Source organism: Lemur catta, chromosome 1, assembly GCF_020740605.2.
Source record: "Lemur catta isolate mLemCat1 chromosome 1, mLemCat1.pri, whole genome shotgun sequence".
In the NCBI taxonomy this organism is placed as follows: Eukaryota; Metazoa; Chordata; class Mammalia; order Primates; family Lemuridae; genus Lemur; species Lemur catta.
The window spans coordinates 138,608,280-138,627,495 of NC_059128.1; the positions used below are offsets into that span (position 1 = coordinate 138,608,280).

The window sequence follows — 19,216 nt, forward strand, 5'->3', positions numbered from 1 at the left end:
CCCATTTTGTTTTTATTGCTTAAGATTGCTTTTGCTATACGGGGTCTTCTCTGTTTCCATACAAAGTGTATAATTATTTTTTCTAAATCTGTGAAAAATGATGTTGGTAATTTAATAGGAATTGCATTGAATCTATAGATTACTTTGGGTAGTATAGACATTTTAACGATGTTAATTCTTCCAATCCATGAGCATGGTATGGATTTCCACTTATTTACGTGTTCTGCAATTTCCTTCCTTAGCGTTTCATAGTTCTCTTTATAGAGGTCCTTTACCTCTTTAGTTAAATATATTCCTAGATATTTTATTTTCTTTGTTGCTATTTTGAAAGGTATTGAGTCCTTAATTTGGTTCTCCAATTGAATGGTATTGGCATATATGAATGCCTCTGATTTGTGTGTATTGACTTTGTAACCTGAGACATTACTGAATTCGTTAATTAATTCCAGGAGTCTCTTGGTTGAGTCCTTGGGGTTTTCCAGATACAACATCATATCATCAGCGAAGAGTGAGAGTTTGATCTCTTCTGTCCCTATTTGGACACCTTTGATTCTGCTCTCTTGTCTGATAGCTCCCGCAAGGAATTCCAATACAATGTTGAAAAGTAATGGGGACAGTGGGCAGCCTTGTCTGGTTCCAGTTCTGAGTGGGAATGCTTTCAATTTTTCCCCATTCAGTATGATGTTGGCTGTGGGTTTGTCATATATGGCTTGTATTATTTTTAGGTAGGTCCCATTTATGCCTATGTTGTTAAGTGTTTTTATCATAAAAGGGTGTTGAATTTTGTCAAATGCTTTTTCTGCATCTATTGAGAGGATCATATGGTCTTTATTTTTGCTTCTATTAATGTGGTTAATTACATTTATAGATTTTCGTATGTTGAACCACCCCTGCATCTCTGGGATGAAGCCTACTTGGTCGTGATGAATTATTTTTTTAATCAGCACTTGGATACGATTTGCTAGGATTTTATTGAGAATTTTTGCATCTACGTTCATGAGAGAAATTGGTCTGTAGTTTTCTTTTTTTGTTGCATCCTTTCCTGGTTTTGGTATCAATGTTATATTGGCTTGGTAGAATGTGTTGGGGAGAATTCCATCCTTCTCAATATTGAAGAATAGTTTATGTAGGATGGGCACCAGTTCATCTTTGTATGTATGGTAAAATTCAGGTGTGAACCCATCTGGACCAGGGCTTTTCTTTTTGGGAAGGTTTTTTATTGCTGTTTCAATTTCAGTTCTTGATATTGGTCTATTCAGGAATTCTATTTCTTCCTGATTGAGCTTGGGAAGGCTGTGTGTTTCTAAAAATTTGTCCATTTCCTCCTCATTTTCCAATTTGTGTGCATAAAGATTTTTGTAATATTCATAGATAATGTCATGTATCTCTGTGGCTTCGGTTGTGATTTCTCCTTTCATGTTCCTGATGGAAGTTATTAAAGATTTTTCTTTTCTGCTCTTGGTTAGTCTAGCCAGTGGTGTGTCTATTTTATTTATCTTTTCAAAGAACCAACTTTTTGTTTTATTAATTTCCCTTATAGTATTTTTGTTGTCTTTTTCATTTAATTCTGATTTGATCTTAACAATTTCTCGCCTTCTGCTGGGTTTGGGGTCAGTCTGTTCTTCTTTCTCCAGCTCTTTGAGTCTATTCATTAAGTTGTCTATTTGTAAGTTGTCTGTCTTTTTGAAATAGGCATTTATGGAAATGAATTTTCCTCTCAGGACTGCTTTAGCTGCATCCCATAGATTTTGATAAGTTGTGTCACCTTTGTCGTTTAATGCAAAGAATGTTTTGATTTCTGACTTAATTTCTTCCTTTACAAAATTGTTATTCAGAAGAAGGTTGTTTAGCTTCCATGACCTTGAGTAGGAATGAGAGTTCCTGTTAGGGTTCATTATTACTTTTATTCCATTGTGATCTGAGAAGATGCAGGGTATGATTTCTATTTTTTTAATTTTTTTAAGACTTGCTTTATGGCCTAGGATATGGTCAATCTTAGAGAATGTTCCGTGAGCCGATGAGAAGAATGTATATTCAGTGGATTTAGGGTAGAATGTCCTGTAGATGTCAGTCAGGCCCATTTGTTCTAGCCTTCTGTTTAAGTCTACTATGTCTTTGCTTATTTTCTGCTTGGAGGATCTGTCCTGTGCTGTCAGTGGGGTGTTAAAGTCTCCAACTATTAAAGTGTTGTTGTCTATCATTTGGTTTAGATCGAGTAGGATTTGCTTTATGAATCTGGGTCCACCTAGATTGGGTGTATATATATTAAGTATGGTTATGTCTTCTTGTTGAATTGTGCCTTTCACCAGTATGTAGTAACCGTCTTTGTCTTTTATTACTTTTGTTGGTTTAAAGACTAAGTTATTGGAAATTAAAACTGCCACACCAGCTTTCTTTTGGCTACCATTTGCTTGAAATATCAAGTTCCATCCTTTTATTTTCAGTCTAAATGCATCTTTGCCGGTTAAGTGTGTTTCCTGAAGGCAGCAGACACTTGGTTTGTGTTTTTTTATCCATTGGCCCAGTCTATGTCTCTTGAGTGGGGAATTCAGGCCATTGACATTTAGTGAGAGAACTGATAATTGGGACAGATTTCTGTTTATCTCATTGGGTAGAACTTCTTTTCTATGTTTTCTCTCTTGAGCCATTGTGGTGGCTAGAATTTGATCTTTAGTTCTTGGGTGGCTTTACATTCGTGGGCCTTTGTTGTGATGATCCGTGTGTAACTCTCTTTTGAGTACTTCTTGGAGGGGTGGTCTTGTCTTGGTGAATTCCCTCAGTCCTTGTTTATCTGAGAATGTCTTAATTTCTCCTTCATATAGAAAGCTTAGCTTAGCTGGGTACAAGATTCTAGGCTGGGCATTATTCTGTTTCAGAAGAGTGAGAATGGGGCCCCAACTTCTTCTTGCTTGTAAAGTTTCATTTGAGAAATCTGGCGTAATTCTAATGGGTCTCCCTTTGTATGTTACTTGTTTCTTTCTCCTTACAGCTCGAAGAAGGGTCTCTTTAGTGGATATTTTGGTCAGTCTGACGACTACGTGGCGTGGTGTTTTCCTATTTGCTATGAATCTACCAGGGGTTCTTTGAGCTTCTTGAACCTGTATATCTAAAGTTTTAGCAAGGCCTGGGAAATTTTCTTCTATTATGTCTTCAAATAGTTTATCCAGCCCTTGCTTATTATCTTCTTCACCTTCAGGGATGCCTATAACTCTCACGTTAGGTTTCTTCACATAATCCCACATTTCTTGAAGACTCTGATCTTTTTTCTTATTTCTTTGCTCTATCTCTGACTGTCTTATTTAATTGGAAAGAGTTATCTTCGATCTCTGAGATTCTGTCTTCTATTTGATCTACCCTGTTCTTGAGACTTTCCACTGTGTTTTGTAGCTCCCTGAATAAATCCCTCATTTCTAGGAGTTCAGTTTGGTTTTTTTTCAATACGTCTATTTCTTTAGTGAATTTTTCTTCCAAATCCTGGAATTTTTTTGCGGTTTCTTTGCGGTGGATATCAATTTTTTCTTGTATATCATTCAGCTTATTTATAACCCAAGACTGAAATTCTTCTGGTAACATGTTGGTATTCTGAAACTGGCTTGTGCCAATTGGAGGAGAGTTGGTATTTCTCTTTGGGGGCGAGGTTTCCGTTTGGTTTTTTGTGCTCCCCATATTTTTCCGCTGAGCCCTTCCCATCTGGCTCTATCGTTAGATCTTTTCTCACAGCTTTAATCTAGTTAACAGCACGTCTTGTACTCTGTTCTTAGGCTGTGGAACAGTCTAGGAATGTTGCTTCCTTTATCTATAGGGGGAGACTGTTGTGTGCTGTTTAGAGTTTCTTTTTTCTATCTCAGTTGGGGGACTGCTTCTGATGGGTCCACCCCCAGAGGGTTGGCTTGACCTAAGACCAGTTTGGCAAGTTAAATCACTGTGTTGTGGACTTTCAGTTAGTAGGCAGGATTCACACTATTTGCAAGCAGAAAGCCTCTTCTCCCTCTCTTTTTCTTTCCCTTCCTTCTTCTTTTTCTTTTTTTTCCTCTCCCTCTTTCCTCTTTCTTCCCTTCCTCTCTCTTCCTCTTCCTTCTTCTTCCCCCCCCTGACTTTTGGTTCTTCCTCTGGATGTGTGGTTTCTGTCTCTTTCTGCAGTAAAGACACTGGCTAGGCCGAGGAGGCAGTGCCCTCACTCCCTCAGTGCCCCAGCTGCTGCAGCTCCCACGGGCAAGGGTCTACACTGTCCCAGTGTTCCCAAGGTCCGGGCTCCACACTCTTGCGTCTGGGGAAGCACTCAGTGTTCACACCTGGAAAGGGGACCTGGAGAGGGTCTATGGATCAGGGGATGGAGCCTCCTGGGGAGCCGCCTGGCACCCTATGGCTCTGCAGCAGTTAGACCTTGGCCCTCACAATTGCTGCTGCCCACTCGCAGTTCACTGGTACTGGGGGGCAATATTCAGGGACCAGTAGGAATCAGACCTGGGGGTCTGGAGCACTCAGGAGTATACAGTAGTAGCTCGTGGGCTGGAGGGCCACCGGAAAGGAAAAAAGAAAAAGAAAAAAAAAAAAAAAGAGAGAGAGAGAAACAATATGAATAACAAGGAGAATAAAGAGAAAACAAGAAAGAAAAGAGAAAGAAAGAAAGAGAGAAATAAAATAAAAAAAATAAAAAAAAAGAAAGAAAAAATCTCGCTTTAATATTTCACGCTCGCGGCCCCTCGCCTTGGCGCAGGCCCGCGTCTGTCCCTTTAAGAGATAGGGCGCCGGAGACCCACCAGAGGCTTAGCTGTGGGAACCAAGATGGCGACCGCGCATGCGCCGGTTGCAGGCGCCCGGGGAGAGCGTTCAGAGCTCGGCAGGCGCCAGGGCCCACAGCAGCTCCCCAGCCGGAGAGCTGCCATAGGGGCAGAAAAAAGCAAAAAAGTCCCGCTTTAATATTTCACGCTCGCGGCCTCTCGCCTCGGCGCAGGCCCGCGTCTGTCCCTTTAAGAGATAGGGCGCCGGAGACCCACCAGAGGCTTAGCTGTGGGAACCAAAATAACGACCGCGCATCCGCCGGTTGCAGGCGCCCGGGGAGAGTGTTCAGAGCTCGGCAGGCGCCAGGGCCCACAGCAGCTCCCCAGCCGGAGAGCTGCCGTAGGGGCAAAAAAAAGCAAAAAAGTCCCGCTTTAATATTCCACGCTCGCGGCCCCTCGCCTCGGCGCAGGCCCGCGTCTGTCCCTTTAAGAGATAGGGCGCCGGAGAGCCTCCAGAGTCCAAGCTCTCGCCCGCCTATGTCACCTGTTCTCGGAGCTCCAGGTCTCCCGCGGTGACTCTGCACCGATTTCAGTCAGATCCTTGACCGAGTGGATGTGGGGGTCAGTGGGGAGATCAAGCCGCTTTGCTGTGGGGCTGAACCCGCCCCACTGTCCGGTGAGGCAGGTACGGCCGTCCCGCACTCTCCAAATTATCCCGGTCTGATTTCCCACTCGCCTCTGTTTTTTCCTGTTCCCTGTGTCCGACGGTGATTCTCCGTGGGTTCACCTCACCCTTCCTGTGGAGGAGCAATCCTCCAGTGTTGTGGCAGGTGGAGATCCACGCCTTCCTCTCCAGGAGCACAAATCCAGGAGGTCACCTCCACTCCGCCATCTTCTCTCTCCCTCCATCTATTCCTTTTTTAAATCAATTCTGCATATTCCTATTCACTTAGTCTCCCAAATCGCCACTTGGATTTCCTCACCCACAAATTTAAATAAAAGCATGAGGAAACTCCCTGCTGTATTCTGATTTAAAATTAAACTCCTTAGTTTGGTAGTCTATGTTCTCAGCAATCTAATCTCAATTTAACTTTTTTAGGCATCATCTCTTACCTTGGTCTCATGCATATTCTATGCTCTGCTGGACCACTATACCGTCCTTTGGAATAAATTCTTTTCTTGAGGGCAGCCTCAAATATTTGCAGAATCCTAGACTCCCCCCACCTTCTGAATCATCATTGTTGTGCATTACTACTTAATTCAGTCTTTGATGACATGTGTATTGGATGCTGGCTTGAAGACATCACTCTGCTTGAAAATGGATCCAGGATGTTAGTCCTGCAGACCAAAGTTGGATCTCAGCATCCTACTTATTAACTGGAAGCTTGAGTAAGCAACTTAATCTCTAGCTTCCTGCAGAAGCCCCAGCCTGAGTTGAAACGGACACTTAATGAAAACCATTAATAATATTCCAAAGGAAAAAATAAAGAGTGTAGAAATCCAAATCATCTTTCTACAAAATCACAATCAGTTTTTATGAAATGGTTTAGATGGTTTTTTTAAAAAAATTCCAGTGGAGTCAAAGATATATTTCTGTGGGTAGCATTCTATGAGGAAGTGGTGTAATGTGCCCACAACCAGAGGCTTGGATTTGACTCCCTCTCTGAGAGATTTGTTAGTCTGATCTCTCGAGCCACCAGTTTCTCATCTGGGTAATTGGGGAAGTTGCCTGTTTCTTCCTCTTCCAGTTCAGAAGCTTTAGTGATTATGCCATTGTAGACAGCTTACGCTCTTGACCCAGAAAAAATTAAATCTCTGTTTCCCTTAGCTGTTTGACCTTGGCATTTTTGATCGACTCTTTCTTGTTTTAGTGTTCTTATTTGCAAAATGGTAGATAACAGAACCTATCTCATGGACGTTAGTAAGGATTAGATAAAATAATATAGCTCAGTGTTCCATACATGCTAGTATTTTAATTGCCATAATGTGCTAATTCAAGCCTAATATAACATTTATTGTTATTTTCTGCCACTTACCTGGTTCCTAGTGATTGCTACAAATTTTCAGTAGTTCTATCATTAGGGAATTAGCTTGCTGCTTGCCTTTCAATGCAAGGCTTTGTTTGATAGAATAATAAGCAAACTACACACAATAGTCTACTATCAAGGTCTACTATCAGGATATGATTTTTTGTATTTAGAACACATTTGTAGTATATGGTTAGTATTATCTTTGTATTTTCTACATGAATGAGATGGTTTTGGTTTTCATATAATTACTCATATGGCTAAAACCCTTTGATACTAAAAAACACTTTATAGAGAAGAATATGGATATTCTCTGATTTTCCTAGAACTGTAAACATTTTGCATAAGATGTTTGTTATTATCTTACTAAGAAGTACTAACATTATGGCTAAGCTTTTTCGTGTGGCTATAATGCTTCTCTTCGAGGCTGATCTTTTATTTAAGTTCAAAAAGCTGTCTAGATCGAAGTAAACTTATAACTAGAACCTCAGTTCATGGCTGTATCCATTATCTCGGTTCATGAATATTTTAGCTGGCATGCATGAGACATAAAAGTTTGCTCTCCCAGTTTCTGACATTTTGCAGTTCCTTTTTCTCCTCATTCAAGCTAATAGTCTTTTTCAAGTTCTGCACTATAACAACTTTTGGCTTTAAAATATAAAAGGATTTGATGTTTGTGATATTTTCTGTTTCAAATGCCTTTAGGATCTTTACAAATTAAATTTATAAGCGTTCTGTTCTGATTCTAACAACTAAGACTGTCATTCTAAAATAACATTCCCATATATGTACTTTAGTTTTTTTAAAAGAATTATTTACTGTTTACTCTTTTCCTTACCACTTCCAGCCTGGGAGAGATTGCTGTCTGTCTTTGGTTCATCCTTTTGCATTGCTAACAAATTTTCATTGACTTTTTGTGGTTACTTTAATTCTGTATGTATTTGTACAAGATTCCATGAAATTTAGACTTAGTGTTTTTGCATGGTTGCCTTTAGTTTATAATACAGAATAAAAATAATTGCCCTCTTTGCCCCCACCAGTGGTTAGAAACAGCAAAACCACTGGCTTTGTGATCCTTTCCTGGTCTTTTTGTACCATTGCTGGGCTCTGGTTGCTTTATTTAAAAAGACACAGCCATCTTCTTCCATCCCAACAGTGAAGGGCTCCGTCACTTTCATCTGCATTTCGAGTAATTACTTTGCACGCTGATGTAACTGAGTTTTCTCTCCTTCACTCCTAATCTTAAATGTTTGAAATAAAGACAATTTGTAGAATTTTAAGCCTTTTTAACAATAAGGCAATCATAGGTGTTCGTGAGTAGACAAGATTTTGGTTACATCGGGTCTCTTTGCATTGTCTCTGATCTTACCAGGCTTATTCACATGAATGGTCCTGTAAGCCACACTGGTTTAAACTTCTCATGATCACTGGAGATTGTGGGAGAGCTGGGAGAGATTCTTCCTCAGTTAGGCTTCCTATTAGGATTCCTCAGGCAGTGGTGGAAATGCATTGGAGGATGAAGCATGTTCTTGGGAGTCGCTCACCTTGCAGGAGCCTTGAGCTACCTGTTCCTCTGGATGGTAGCATGGTCCACCTCCCCACACAGCTCCCGTTTCCTTCCACATGCTGATGTCAGGCATCTGTGTCTTCTTCCTGTGCTATGTATTTGCCACCCCCCGACCCGCCCTTCACCTCTGCATGCCTGGGATCACTGTCATTCTACTCCCTTTCTGCTGAGGTTATACCTCCTCTTCTAAGGAGAACTCACTGAGGTGCTGCTACATTCTTAACGCTGTGAGTGCGCTACCTTTGCAAAGAGGAGCGTTCGCTAGAACAACATGAATATTTACCAGTAAATTTTAGGTCTTACACTTAACGTGATACCATATTGTTACTTAGAAATCTTTTTAAGAATTATAGAAGTAGATTATATAGAACTATAATTATTTTTATTCTCTTTGCCTTATCTCTTTTAAGAATATAGTTCCTCAAAAGGACATTTTGGTGTAAGATAAATAAATCACTGAGCACATGCAAAGGATGGAGTCTGTTTGCTATATTTTTTTTACTTGTTTAACATTTATTTCTAAAATTCTACAAATAATGAAGAAACCCAGTTTGTTGAATGCTCATGATATACCAGGGTTTGTGCTAAGCCAGAATGAGAAACCATTTATTTTATGATCTTATAGGGGAACTAGGCATTACTATTCTCATTTAAACATGAAAAAACTCACATTTTTAGTAAACTGCTTGAGTAACGTTACCTACATAGTAAGTAATGGTGATAATTTAAAAATTTGGTTTCGAAACTGGGTTATTGTATAGTTGAAAATAGAATACTAAATTTCCATTTTGTTTTCGCTCAGTTAAATATTTCTTTGACTCTAGTGTTTGGTGTTCAGTATTGATAAAAATAATTCCACCTCTGTTCTACAATACCTGGCAGTCTGTTGGCTGAACAGAAGATTGGAATCACTGCTGTCCCAGTGACTAAGCAATGGAAGGGGACATTAGGCAATAATGAGCATTTCAGTGGCTATGACAACTAAGCAGAGATTCAGAGACTCTGCCCAAAACACTCAGGTTGTTTTGGCTGCATAGATGGTGTTTACTTTGGGCCTTGAAGTATTTGGCCACTTTGGATGTTAAAATCCTGGACAAAGAGCCAGAGTATAGAAACTTAAAGAGGTGGATTTTCTTGTTTGTGAGTTATCTGGTGTGTTGAGCTTAGTGTGCATTGAGTGGCTAAGATGGGTAGTAGAACTTAGATTGCATTCAGGTTGTCAAAGTATCCAAATGTATAACATTAAGAGAGACTGTCGGTGAAAGAAAAAGGGGTCTTGTGTGTCATGTTGCTACCAAATGGGTGTTTCTTTCACCATTAAAGTATTCTGAAAATGGATTTGAGAAGAGAGAGAGAAAAAGGAGAAAGTCTAGTTGGGAGGATGAGTAATAATGTCCTAAACCCAGGCTGTTGCAGTGGAGATAGAAATAATAAATTTGGTAGGTATTAGCAGGTAGAATCAGCTGGTCTTGGTTATAATCAAGATGTGACTTTTCTATTGTTAAGACATTAAAAATGGCTCACATCCATTTCAGCAGAATGGAGGGACAGGCACTAGGTTTCTACGAGGTTGAGAAGAAAATGGGAGACATAAAATTTGGAATGCTAAGAGAATTAGAAGAAGGTGCCTTTTTTTTTTTTTTAATGATGGGGGTGATGGTTGCCCCATTGCTGGCAAATAGGGAAAAGACATTGCTCATTTAATAGGGCTGTTTGCTCAAAAATTAAAGTTAGAATCTTGCATTAACAAGCCAAATTTCATCAAGCTTCATATTTGATTAGTTCCTTCTGGAGTCTTTCAAAGACCCTTCTGATTTCTACTGACCTAAGTGGTTTTGTGTTACTGTTATAGAATATATCTTGTCTATTTCTTCCAACAGATTATTATGAATATATTAAACAACATTGGTCTTGATTCTTATCCCAAGGGATTCTGATATTAAAATCTCTGTTCATGCTAAAAAAACTTTTGTGTGTGTTTGTTAGAAAATATGATATGACTGGTGATTTTATGTTTATCTTCTGCGTGGATTGCTTTACATAATGAGATGATGAAACTATTCATCAATTTTTAGCTTCTTCTCTTCCTTTTCTATTGCATCTGTGCTATGAGGTAAGATGTTAATGTATAAATAATCATACCTTATGGTACATAACACTGGCAAATACAGAAATATATGTGACCTTCAAAATAAAAGGAACTTAAGGGTTAATCTTAAGTGTGTGGTGAGCTGGGTTTTTTTTTTGGCTGGAATAATATTGCTTGGGGACTTCCTATGAACAAGAAGATAAAAATTGAACCAGAGTTTCATGGTTTCTTTTCGGTTCCCCATGTGATTATAAATTTGCCAGGTTGTTAATATTTGAACTTTAATAACGAGTCTGAGTTGAAAAACACCACTGAGAATTTTAAGGTGGTCTGGAAAACCTGGGTAATTGTTAAATAATTTAACTTTTTGAAATTCCAGTTCTCATAAAAGCAATTTTGATGATAGTAAAAACATGGCTGGCTTTATTTATTTATTTTTTAACACCCTAAGATTCAGTTGTGTATGCATTTGTTTATATGTAGATCTTTGTGCTATGTTTTGGGTAAGTTTTGGTTAATAATTACAAGAACTACCATTTCTTTAAAAACTTCTTAAAATCTCTTTAATTGACAAAAATTGTATTTATAGTGTACAACCTGTTGTTTTGAAATATGTATACATTGTGAAATGCCTAAATCAAGCTAATTAACATGTATTACCTCATATACTTATTTTTGTGTGTGTGATGAGAACACTTCAGATCTACTTTTAGCACTTTTCAAGAATAAAATACATTGTTATTAACTATAGTTATCATGTTGTACAGTAGATCTTTTGAACTTACTCTTCCTAACTGAAATTTTGTATCCTTTGACCAACATTTCTCCATCTCCTGCTCCTCTAGCCGCAGGTAACCATCATTCTACTTTCTACTTCTATGAGTTCAATTTTTTTTTTACGTTTCATAGTAAGTGAGATCATGTGGTATTTGTGTTTCTGTGCCTGGTTTATTTCACATAATGTCCTCCAGGTTCATCCATGGAGGACAAAAATGATAGATTTTCTTCTTTTAAGGCTGAATAGTAGTTAATTGTGTGTATATACCACATTTTCCTTGTCCCTCATCCATTGGTGGACACTTTGATTGATTTCTTATCTTGGCTATTGTGAAAAATGCTGCATAAAATATGGGTGTGCAGATATCTCTTCAACATACTCATTTCATTTCCTTTGAATATACATTCAGTTGTGGGATAGCTAGCTTATATGGTAGTTTTGTTTGATTTTTTGAAAAACCTCTATGCTGTTTTCATTATTGGCTGCAGTGATTTATATTCCCATCAACAGTGTGCAAAGTTCCCTTTTCTCCACATCCCCTTCAACACTTGTTATCTTTTTGGTAGTAGCTATTTTAACAAGTCTTAGGTGATATTTCATTGTGGTTTTAATTTGTGTTTTTCTGATTAGTGATCTTGAGCAGTTTTTCATATTTCTTATAACTATTGGCCATTTGTATGTCTTCTTTTGGGAAATGCTTATTTGGATCCTCTGCCCATTTTTTAATCAGGTTATTAATTTTCTGTTGATTTGTTGGAGTTCCTTATATATTTTGGATATTAATCCTTTATCAGATGTTTGGTGTGCAAATACTTTTCCTGTTCCCTAGGTTGTCTCTTTACTCTGTTGTTTTCTTGGCTGTGAAGGAAGCCTTTTATTTTGTCATTTTATTTTTGCTTTTGTTGCCTGTGCTTTTTTAACAAGAACTACTGTGTCTGGAATTTTACTCTGCTAAACTCTTTATATACATTGTCCTTAAACAGAACTTAAGAGGTAGAGTTTAGTATTATTGAAGCTATTTTCTAGATGAGAAACTTGAGTTACAAAAGTCATGTAACTTACTAATAGGCACACCATAAGCATATACATTGGCTTCCAGTATAGGTCGTTCTAACTCTAAACGCCATGTTATTGTCTAGTATGTTATAACTATATACAGAAAGGTGAATCCTTCATAAACTAAGATTGACAGAGAGTGGATGTCCCTGGATGTGCTTTGGGAAGTTTATTAAGTCTGTTCCTTGAATATGTGTGGCCTTGCTCCTTCCTTATGGTTTTCACTCTGGTCCTCTTCCTTGGGATGTGCTTCCCCAGATGCCTCTTGCTTAATTGCCCTGGGTCCTTCAAATCTTTGCCAGAATCTGAAGTCCTCGCTGAGACCCTTCCCGAACCAAATACAACTTTATCTTGCAGCTCCTACTATATCCCCACTCTCTGTGTTCCCAGTTCTTCTTATCTTAGTCATTTTTAATAGCACTTTCCATAATTTACTTATTACATTTATTGCATATTTTCTGTTTCTGCCTATTTAAATATAAATTTCAGGAGGGCAGAAATCTTTTCTGTTCATTTCTCTGTCTCAAATGCCTGGGGCGTTGCTCAGCATATCATGGGCATTCAATAATTGCATAACTAAATAAGTGAATAAATCAGTGAGAACTCCTTGAATTCGTCAGTGAGATTTGTGATTTTATGACCTTGCTGCTAGGACAAGCATTCATGGCTTTTATCAGATTTTTACTTTATCAGACTGGACCCAAAGTTTACCCCAAGAGGTGGTGATTCAGTCCTATTGGAGTCGCAAAGCAAGGCCCAGTGTTCTTTCGGGGTGTTTTATTGCTAAAGGTATCATGAAGTTTTAAGGGTATTGAGAAGACACCTGCAATGACATGGCAGTACTCTTCTTAGGCATGTGGGTGCAATATACGTGCTTATGTTTTTTATGTGATTTGTACCTTGATCGGGTATGTATTTTAAACTGTCAGAGGAAATGAGATCTGTAGCTATAAGTCTGTCTCTTGGACCTAGTCAGACATTTGCCTCAACTTCTTTGACTTTTGCAATATTATTACTACTGTCACAGATTTCCTCATGGTCTAAAGATTCTTTTAAGTTGGAATGTTACTAATATCTGACTTCCTACCCTAAAAAATACTGATAGCCCTGCTCTCTCCCCACGTTTGCCTTGCAATTCCATTTTTATAAAAAAAAAAAAATCCTCATATGTAGAGGTGATTTTCAAAATGATGGGGGAACAGAGCCAAAGGGGTGTGGGTCTCATATTTAATGTCCAAGGGATGGGCCAAGGCCTGAGAAACCCAACAGGGCCCCGGAGATCTGGGAATCAGACAAGTAGGGCCGGTTAGAAGAAGAATCAGGAGGAAAGAGCTATGAGACTTATTGTAGAAATTGCCTAATGACAGATTCAGGATTTTGAATAGGAAATAGTATTTGGTATTCAAAAGGTTTCTCAAATAAGTGAAAAAAGAGGTAGAGCTGGCCCTTGCAAAGCTAATCTGAATAACAAAGGCAGAGCTGACTTTCTAAGAAAAGTGTGAAAGGCTTCAGAATGTTCTTTCTTTCTCTTTGTCTTCCTATGAATATCCAGCATGTTGCTCATACACAATTAAATACGTCCATGCTCTGGAGTCCGGGCGTAAAATGGATAGGTGTGGCTTTTAAGAAACACAGGTACAGTCTAATATTTAAAATTTATTTTGGTTTGCTGTCAGTTACAAAATCCGTTTTCTTTTAACGTGAAGTGCTGCCTAATGTTTTTTTTTTTTTTTTTTTTTCCTCCAAAAGAGACAATTCCTGTTATACTAGTAGTCCAGTTCGCCTCGGTCTATTATTTGGAGAATAAATAAGCAGGCATCTTGATCTTCTTTTATCTGAACGTTTTAAGAGTAAATATTGCAAGAATAAAACAGTTCTGATTTCTGAGTGTCACCTAAATAAATATTTCAAACTTTTTATTTTGGTGAGTGAAAGCAACTAATATCCGCTGAAATTTCTGTTTCTTATTTGTCCTCTAGATCATTTATTTAATCATTTTCTACAAAAAATTGTAATGAGTCTCTTTTTCTGAAGGTGTCTCTTCTGGTAAATATTGATAAGAAAATGTTTGTATAAAATGAGCTGAACTTTTTTAGTCCATTTGCAAATCATGAATTCTAGATTTATTTATATCCCATGGGGAAAACCTGAGGAAACCAAAAGTACTAACATAATTGGGCCAAATTGTGTAATCAAAAGCAAATAATATGGTTATTAAATCTAATGAAATGATTTCCCAGTATTTAATTCATTTCTCTGATTCAAGGAATTTTTAGTAATAGGTTTGTTGAAATGGACATTGTAGGCTTTCACTGCTCTTAAACTCCTTTCCTTGAAACTGTGTTTTTCATTGGAAATAGTTCTTTTTTTTTTTTTGATGAGTTCCAATTTAATAGTGATACTGGAAATATTTCTAAAGGTTATACCTTAAAGCAGACAGTGCATGTCTGCCGGGGTGTAGATGAAAGGAAAGGTGGTAGGAAGTGTGAAATATGAGTCCTTATTAAAGGCAGAGGGGAAGGAATGAAGGGAGTAAATTGCTTTTTAAAAATTATTATTCTCCTGTATCACCACTTTCATTTTATACAAAATGAAAACATACCATAGATTGGTACAAATCTATATTATATCTGAAGGATTAATATCACTAGTTTATAAAGATTTCGTTAAAATTCATCGAAAAAATAAGCTCCTGGTACGTAGGTAAACCTACAGGTAGTATGCAACCGTTTCACCAACATGATTGTCTTAGTCTGGGTTCTCCAGAGAACCAATAGGATTATATTTGAAGAGATGTATCATAGGAAATTGGCTCAGTGTGATGATGGGGTCTGAGACGTCCCAAAGTCTGCAGGTGCCAAGCTGGAGCCCCAGGGGAGCCAATGGTACTAGTATCAGCCCAAAAGCCTGCAGGCTTGAGCCCCAAGAAGATCCGGTATTTCATTGCAAAGGCAGGAAAGACCATTGTCCTAGCTTAGACAGGAGTTCTCTCTCTGTTGTTTTCTGTGCAGGTCTTCAGCTGATTGCAGGAGGCCTACCCACCGTGGGGAGGCGGGGGCGGCACTCTGCTTTACTCAGTCAACTGATCTAAATGTGAATCTCATCCGGAAACACCTTCACAGACACACCCAGAATAATGTCTGGCCAAATATTTGGACACCATGTGACCCAGTCAAATTGACACATAAAATTAACTATCACAACAGTAACATCTTTAAACCTCACTTGTAATCTTAAATTCAAACTAGAATAGCAACAAGACTTCCTGCTGGTCAGATTAACAAAGCTGTGAGGGCCTGTCTCTTCTCTCTCTCTCTCTCTCTCATCTCCTCTCTCTCTCATGTCAGAGGAGCTCGTTAAGAACTGAGAAGGTCTAAGATTTTATGCTGCTTGCAAGCTAACAAAGTTAGCCTGCCTAAGCCTCATGGGTGATGACAGAAGAAAGGAGACTCCAGGACCAGAGAATGAGGTTATTCTATTACTTCTAGCATAGCAAGCAGCACAAGCATCATCATATTTGGTTCATTCCCCTTACCCCCAATGCCCATGGAAGTGATGCCCCGTGGACCCAGCTAGATGCCTGCAGGCTGTGTGGCTGACATTGCAGGTGAAGACTCTGAGTTTAGGAAACTTGAATCTTGTATAGTATTGGTAAGCAAGACTGCCCTTTGCTTGGGAGGGAGATCCCTACTTAATCGTTGTCTTCCAAGGCTCCCTCTCTACAAATATCCTTGAAAAGCAAGTTGGAGAAACATAGTCAACATCTCTGTTCCCAAGACTTGCGAATTTGCAATAGACAAATGGAGAATTGTCTTCTAACACAGGAAATGAAACCTGTGAAATGGACAGTTTGATATGAGGCTAGGAATGATGTCAACTGGCTTGGTTATTTTAGAAGGTAATTTAACACTAAATTCCTTAAAGTGATCATGACATTTGAATCATTCCACTGTAGACTTCCTTCAAAAAATTAATCTTACTGAAACATTTTTATTTAGAAATCCATTAATTACTGTAGGTTTAACATGTCCTATCGTAAGTCAACTTTCACATAGTATATTTTACCTCATGGAATATTGAATCATTAAAAGTGGCTTTTATAAAGATTGCAATAAAAGGATACATTAAATAAAATGTTTATATTTTGCTGCTGTGTAAACAAAAACCTGTATGATTTCAAAGAACTGAAAAGCAAAATACCACAGATGTGTAAAAATATAAATCATCTCTCATTTGTACATCATTGTCTCACAAAACATGGAATTACTTTAATCACTGTAACCAAACTTGTTTCACAGAAGGTAGAAGACATTTATTTTTCAAAACAAATGATGTTATAAATGAATTCCAGTTTTATTTATCTAGAAGGTAGTGCTGGGCACCTACATAGCACTCAGTAGTTCTCAGTACTTTACACTAATTTCCTCATTTGATCTTCATAGAAACTCTACTAGGTAAATACTATTATTTGTCCGAGTTTATAAATGAGTAAACTGAGGCACTGAGAATTTAAGTAACTTGTCAAAATGATTTGCATGCAAAATCCATGTTTTTAAGACCATGCTAGGCTGCCCTAGCAAATGTAACACATTGAATACTTTAAATTGTTGCATTTGTCTAGTATCTTAATTTTTGTTTTACATTTGTATCATATTCTGGGAATTAAGAACAATGCAACAATGCATAGCTATTTAGTTTTATTAATGTTAATCCCTATTATGATAGATTTTTAAAACCATAATTTAAAATTGAGCATTTAAACAAATTATCACTGGTATATACCTGTGTCAGATACTCAATAGGTTTCATTTTATTAGAGATTATACAGTCCCTTGATCCCCAGGAAACCTATTAACTAGCTTTTGCTTCTTTGAATTTAACCAGAACATTGAGTTGAGAGCAAGATTTTGTTTTTTAATCTGCTTATTTTATCCAAGCCATTCACTGGTTTCAAATAAGTTAATGACTTCATTTATAAAATTACAGTATTGCATTGGAAAACAATAAACCAGTGCAAATTCCAATATCTGTTTACATGAATGGATTTTGTTACAGTACCCATGTGTTCTTTACCTGTTTGTTAACAATTTAAAATAATGAGGTGTAGGACTTTGGGGACTGCAGAACTTTTTCTTACTGTTTTCTTCACAAGCTCTTTATAATTAGTAATGGCAAAATACTTACTTATCATCAAGGAAAACAGTGTAAAAAATATATATATCTTGGTTCCTATTGAGAGCCCTGTTAGATTTTTGTGGACCACAAAACCCAGTGATGATCTTGCCTTGTTAGGAGTTGTCTTCTTCACTTTTACCTCTGTTCTTTCTTTGATTGAGTTTAATTGAAATTTCTTCTGGTTACCTCATTTACTTGCTAAAACATCTAACCAGTCTGTCTTTTTCTTGTCTTAAAATTTTCTTCTGTTCAGAATACTAGACGTGAAACACTGATTTTTTTTTTCAAAAAATCTCTTCACTTGACTTTTAGGACCGGATTAAGTATGGTAGCGATTGATAACAGTGAACTGTCTTTGGGATTCCCTGTTACATTCTATGTTCCTTTAGGCCCTTGATTCTTAGCAAGGTCACTTTTCAGAGAAATTAAAATGTAGGGATATAGACGTACAAAAAGTAATTTATAAAAGTATCATAAGCTTTAAAAGATAATAAAATAGCCTTTATTTCTAAAAGATTTTATATTCATTGTAAAAATACTTAAAGTTGTAAAGATACAATAAAAAACACTTATAATCCTGCCACCCAGATATAGCTATAGGTAGCATTTTCCTTGAAATACCTCTTGATGTTCATTATTTATGTTTCTCTTAAAATGAAAGTTCTCAAAACAATTTTAAAGGAATTCTACCTTTATGTGAAGGTATATTATACATCCAGAATTTAGTATTTTTTATAATGTAAATTTTATTTTTTAAAAACATTTTTTTCACAGATCCTGCCCCTGAGACTAACTAGTTGGCTTGGGTCACATTCACTGCTTAATAATTCTGGGTCACTCTTCCTTGAATTAAAACAGGGTGAAAAAAACGTGAAACTGAAGAACAACAGACCCTGATGCAGCTTCAAAATCCCAGCTTGATTTAAATAAAAGTTTATTTAGAAATTAAGCCAGAGGCTAGGGATCATGCCCATAATTCAGGCCTGGGCAACATAGCTAGACCCCATCTCTATTTTGACAGTGTAACCTTAAGGAAAAAATAAAACCCCATCTCAAAATAAATTTACTTCCAACCTTAGTTAATCTTAGTAAACTTTAGTAAATTTTATATTTCACATTTTTAAGCCAAGAAGAAATTGGCCTTTTAATATACCTCTAAATAGGTACATGTAGTTTACTTACCCATACATTACTTATCTCACTCCTCCCCGCCAAATAAATTATTTTTATTTTTTTGAGGCAGAGTCTTACACTGTCGCCAGGGCTAGAGTACAGTGGCATCATCATAGCTCACAGCAACCTCAAACCCCTGGGCTCAAGCAATCCTCCTGCCTCAGCCTCCCGAGTAGCTGGGACTACAGGTGTACACCACAATGCCTGGCTAATTTCTTCTATTTTTAGCAGAGACAGGATCTCGCTCTTGCTCGGGCTGGTTTTGAACTGCTGACTTCAAGCAATCCTTCCACCCTTGGCCTCCCAGAGTGCTAAGATTACAGGCGTGAGCCACGACACCCAGCCAATAAACCGTTTTTAAACATCCCCTCAATGAGGATTAGATGCAGGTGATGGTGGGAGGGATGCAGGCGTTAGTTACTGGATTCAGTGATTATCAGTAAGCATCAATAGGTAAGTCTTCCTGTTTGTATTGTTGGGTACATGCAGAATGGAAGAAGAATGTGAAGACAGATTCCAGTGTACGATTGATTGGATATCAGACTAGATATCTTACAATACAATTCCTTCCTGCCCTGGGATCCTAATAATCGCTAAAAAGCAGACTTATATTTTGGAACGTGATTTTGA

General features: G+C 37.7%; 1 protein-coding gene across 17 annotated transcripts in view; it reads left to right on the forward strand.

Annotated features, from left to right (window-relative positions):
• The window catches only part of PARD3 (par-3 family cell polarity regulator), a 568,085-nt gene that overhangs the window by 287,878 nt on the left and 260,991 nt on the right, over positions 1 to 19,216 (forward strand). The window lies entirely within an intron of this gene.